This window comes from Euprymna scolopes, chromosome 17 (assembly GCF_053919585.1).
Source record: "Euprymna scolopes isolate OS-2025 chromosome 17, ASM5391958v1, whole genome shotgun sequence".
Classification (NCBI taxonomy): domain Eukaryota; kingdom Metazoa; phylum Mollusca; class Cephalopoda; order Sepiida; family Sepiolidae; genus Euprymna; species Euprymna scolopes.
The window spans coordinates 46037728-46044021 of record NC_136498.1 but is presented as its reverse complement, the minus strand read 5'-3'; positions in this window follow the sequence as shown (position 1 = coordinate 46044021).

Sequence of the window (6294 nt, the reverse complement as noted above, 5' to 3'; positions counted from 1 at the left end):
AATTGAAATTTACGGAAATATATTTTATAGGTTTTCAGCCAGAAATTTCGTTTTCAAGGTGAACAAAGTGCAACGATTAGACCTTTAGAAATTCTACCAAACTCTTCCCCCAAGTTTTGGTCTAAATACCTGAAATATTTAATGTAGGTTACTTTGACATGAATCAAAAATTAATCAAAATTAAGGTCGAATTAAAAAAAACATTGACCTCTGCTGTGCCTACACAATTACTTAGTATATTTTTATGCTAAATATTCAATAGTGCCCAAATTATATTCAGAAATGGGGCGAGCATTTTAGATCGTTTTTTTGCCTAGAATTTGGCTGCCAATAAGTCTAAGGTAAAAAAAAAAACTTTTACAGTCTCTAGCAAACAATTAACCCAATTTATGTTCAAAACATTGGAAATTTTACATAAATGGTATTCAGACAGGCAGCAAGCTTTTTACTCAGTTTTATGCGAGAATTTGGTTGCCGAGATGTCCAAGTTTTAATAGTTAACTATTGTAGATTTTACTAAAATCTACCACGAATTTTTTGATCGAACCACTTAAATTTTAAATGTAGTTTACCTGGATGTGACTCAAACATTGTGAAATATATATAAATATGCGCACAAATTTATATACAGTATATAAGCTAAACTGCTAGTATATATATATATATATACATGTATATATATATATATATATCAACTTGCTATACTGACGTGAAAACATTTAATAATTCAGAATGCCCGCTTCTATTTTATTTTATAAATGATTTCAGTAGATATTTTATTGATTTATATATATATATATATATATATATATATATATATATATATATATATATATTTACATTATAAGTATATATATAGATGTACCTTTAAATATATACATATATATATATGTAAGCATATATATTAAGATGTATATATATACATATATATTATAGATATACACATAATTGTATACACATATCTATTATATATATGTATATATATACATATATATATGTATATATAGAGGGGGAGAGAGACAGAGACAGAGAAAGAGGCTTCAATAAATAGGCATAGAGTAAATTGACAAAAATTTGTTTCTATGATAAATACAGTGTAATGTTATTTATGTTATCACATACGGAAAACGTGCATATATATATGGATATGTTCGTGTTTCTAAAACTCTATATTTATATATCTATAAATATGTACAAGTTGATTTATATATATATATATATATATATATATATATATATATATTCGCCATTATTTTTTTAAGTGCTTATATTTATGTTTGAATTTCATTTGTAATCTTTTATTTCACAAAATACGTACTTTTGTAAGATAGAACATTTATGCATATATACATATGCACATATTCGCCTGTATTTTCATACACACAGGCATATGTATGTACGCAAATTTTTAGATATGTATTTTGATTAATTTTTAGAATTGCTAAATACTTAGACTCGCTTATCAAAATAGATTATGTTCATAATTATATCAATGTTATCAATCTTAATAGGGAGATAAGAATTGGAAATAAATCAACACTCTCCCTTATGTTCCAGACCTCAGCTAAGTCCCAGCAAACATATACCTTACTGCATTCAGCGTATCTTGATTTTGCAATCCTCGCATGAACGAAACCTATCAGCGAATAAGCACATTTTGTTAAATATATTTAAAGTTAAGCATTACCCACAGATAATAAGTAATCGTTTGCAATAATCTATATTAAAATACTAGAATTAAGTAGGCTTATATTATTATCAGACAGAAGACTTGATGTTAACAGTTCATGATAACACCTATCGGTTTGTTAAACATATCTAGATGTATATCATGTAATATCAACTCCAGCATGCATTAACTTTACAATCGATAATCAAATGCACCATGTTGTATACATTCAACCTTTGTAAACCGCTCAACTCAGTCCATAAACATTTATGAAACATTACTTATACTTCCAATCAATGCAAACATAAATAGTCCTGGCTCTTTATTGCAAAATGTGCTTTGAAACACACATAATAACCTTCAAATCTATAGATATATGTGTTTAAGTTGGGTTATGTTTCTTTGTACATGGGAGTCACCACTTATCAAGGTCCAGAGGCCACTCGGGGATAAGGGTTAATGGTATACATAAGAACTGACAGCTATTCAATGTAGCCGACTTCCGCCTCAATCATCCTTTTTATATAGGTCCGGGCCTGAGAGAATGCCTTTTCCACAAGCACCTGAGGGAGCTTGGTTCAAGTAATTTATTTAATCTTTATTTTTACGCCATTCTTTATTTACATGTTTTTTAACCCCCTCCACACACATGTAACGGTGTCGTTACATACATACAAGAGGACAGTAAGTAAAAAAATACGAATCGAGGTTTTTTGAAAACGTTTCTTTCGATACCACTTAAAAATGTCTCTCGCTATACCATGTTCATTTTACCAGGTGCCTTTTCTCCTTCCGACCGACTTTCTTTCTCTCGCGAGCACACTTTGTATTCTATCTCTTTTGTGCCTCTTACTTCTAACGCACACATCCTAATTTGCATATGCGCGTTTTCAGCGATTGCTGCTGCTACTGATTATAATGTACACGCTGGTCATGCTTCGCCGATGCTGCTGATGCTTGCACATATATACATATATTAGATGATACAGATAGATATATAGATACCCGTATACATGCACCTTTCACGATAAAGGTAGAACCCATGATTAAATAGAATCGAGCAATTGCATCGACAACGGACAACGCCAGACCCAAAGTGGGTTTCGATGTACTGCATGTCATCAGTGACTTGCTCCGACATAGGCGCGAACCCAGTTCGTCGCACTCATGAAGTGTGCAATACTGACGACCTAACCATATGGGCCACGGTGCAATCTATTGGCTATGCCTCGATTTTTAAATTCTTATATTTTTATCCCGTTCTACATTTTATATATATATATATATATATATATATATATATATATATATATATATACATTTATTTATTTATATATATATATATATATATATATATATATATATATATATATATATATGTATATATATATCTTTCCCACTTATATATATATCTTTCCCACTTATATATATATATATATATATATATATATAAGTGGGAAAGATTTTTTAAGACATTTTAATTATATTCACTTCTAAACCTAAAACATTTTTTAATTCGATTATTCAACAGAAGATTTTTGCTCACTGTATATATAGCAATCTATAAAACCTAAAAAAAAAGCTTGGATATTACTAATCTGCTTATTTTTTAAATAACTACGAAAACATCACCTTCTTTATATAAATTTGTAATTTGTATTGTCTTATTATCTCATATATACGCAATTGTTTCTTTCATAGAAAAACGTAAATACTTCGGAAGCATATATCACAGTTTGAGTGAAAAGACTATATAATAGTTGTTTATGTGCATTGTTGTTAAATGAAAAGAAACCTTAATTTAATAAATAATTGAATAGATTGCGTATTGTAGTATAAGTCCTATTTTGAAATTGGACTTCCTAACAATTACGTTGTTCTTGTTTAAAAGAGTTAAACCAGCGATGCATTAGCTATATTTTTCGAGGAGAGGGAATGTGGCTTTTATTCTGTGGTCATCGGATCATACACTTATGGGTTTACGTTCTCGTTTTTTCTTAAGGGGACAATAGCTCAGAATGCGTTTTGTTGCCATGACGACGTACTCATAAATATTAACTTATCCTTTTTTTAGGTGGAACCACACTGGTATTACTTACACTTTTTCATTAAAGAATGTCCTATCTATTTGCTTTCTCATGATGATATACGACAACATATTATCTCCTTGAGGAAGGGAACCTTTATGCATGTTAGTTTATATCTTCTGAAGTATTTATATTATATTAGGTTTGCTATTTCATTTTGTTTTATTTTTGAGTGAGAAATCCACCAAGACCTTATCTATTTCTTTGGAGGAGTAATATAGTGTATTTTTATTAGATATAGCATCCATTCATTTTAGGAAGGGCTTCCTGTTATTGTGGCGATAGTGTGAAGAATATATTCATTTGACATAAGTCCATCATTCCACGATTTTATTTTTCGATTTCCGTTGGTATGAGCGTAATATCTCTTCTGATGTAATGATGAAACATTAGCTAATTTTTGTGATAGCAATAATTGTTCGTTCGACATTGAATCATACTCTCAGCTATACCCACCCTTTTTGGGCTCAATGAGATATATGTGCTTTCACTATATAATCTTCTTAATAATGTAGCAAATATATTCGACCAAAATGAGTACATTATTTATATATATATATATATATATATATATATGAATGAAAATTTATACAAAAAGAATACGTAAAGTATAAAGCTTATATATATATATATATATATATATATATATATATACATATATATATACATATATATACAGCTTATATATACACATATATATTTAGCTTATATATATATATATATATATATATATATATATATATAAAGCTTATATATAAATATATATATACATGATAATTTATACAAAAAGAATACAAGAAGTATAAAGCTCATGAATTTGCTTCATTCGTTTTGTATTAGTGACGTGAATGAATACAAAATACTATTATGAAAAAAAGAAAAAAAATTACAAGTGCATATTTTCTCACTGATCCTTAAGACTTCACCAGTATCGTTATCTCTCTCTCTCTCTCTCTCTCTCTCTCTATATATATATATATATATATATATATATATATATATATATATATATATATATATATATATATATATATATTCCTATCGCTATACGCTCACTGACTATTTACAACTGATATTTCTCAACCTCACTGATGCATATATCAATGTTAGCCAGTAAGATATCTTTTCGACGTTCAATTTGGTTATTGTGAATTGTAATGACGCGCTATTAAAGTTATTTACGGAAATTAAATACATGAAAATATGCAAAATATATTAAGAAAGCGAAACTTTACGCACACATATAACCTGGAATATGAAACGGACACCATCTATTGCCAACAGCTAAACGGAGTAGAAATCGAGCACAGTCCTATTTCATGAACATCATTTCACTGTGAACATTCGGCTCAAATATACCGATGTCAACTCGTAGCTTCGGCAAAAGGGTTTGTTTTTTTTGTTGTTAATGATACCTAGAAATAAAACGTAAATATGATTTCACAAATATATTTGAATTGATACTTAAATCGAATTGTTCAATAGAAAGTATATGTTCTTACTTTGCTAATAACACGCGTTTGGGATCTTAAGCAAAGAATACATTGCAACGATTATTTGTACACCCAATCATATGTAATTATACGTTTAGGAGTTCTATATGGTAACGTGAAATAAGTCTGTCAATAATTATGAATAAATTAAAGACTTTAATCAGTTTAAACGAGGAAATCTTTTTGCCAATATTATATTAATTTTAAATATCGTATTCGATCTGCTCAAATATAAAGCCACAGCATTGGTATACAGACAGAAGCGTACCCATCTATCTATCTATCTATCTATCCATCTATCTATCTGTCTATCCATCTATCTATCTATATATATGTATATATATGTGTATATATATACACACACGCACGCACACATGCACGCGCACACACACACACACACACATATATATATATTTATATATATATATATATATATATATATATATATATATATATATATATATATATATATAATATCATGCTCCTGAAGCAATGATTAAACGATATGGAGCTCTTTCAGAGTGCTATGCATAATCTCTTGATTTGGTAGCTACCGAGGTATTTCCGTTTACCTGGTTTATTATATATATATATATATATATATATATATATATATATATATATATATATATATATATATATATTATTATTATTACTAGCAGGGAGACCTAGTGCTGTCAGGGATGAAATGACGATCAACAAATATTTCACCCTCCCATATTTTTTTTGTTTTGTCATTGAAATCGGTAAAATAACCCATTTTTTAGTTAAATCAACTGATTTCTTCCTCTAGTAAGGGATCTATCGCGCTGTACCGGGAGAGAACATAACATGCTGCTCTGCACTAAATTAGTGCATAATACATTTTAGTATGCATTGCACTATACATAATCTCCCGTCAATTTTATAGAATTATTTTTATATAAATGTTTGAATAAATGTATCAAATGAAAAAGTATATTATCCTGCTTCAATTATGTTCGAAACAGAAACAATTATTTTGAACGCGCCCCTGTCTTATCAAAGAATCTAATATTAATTTTAT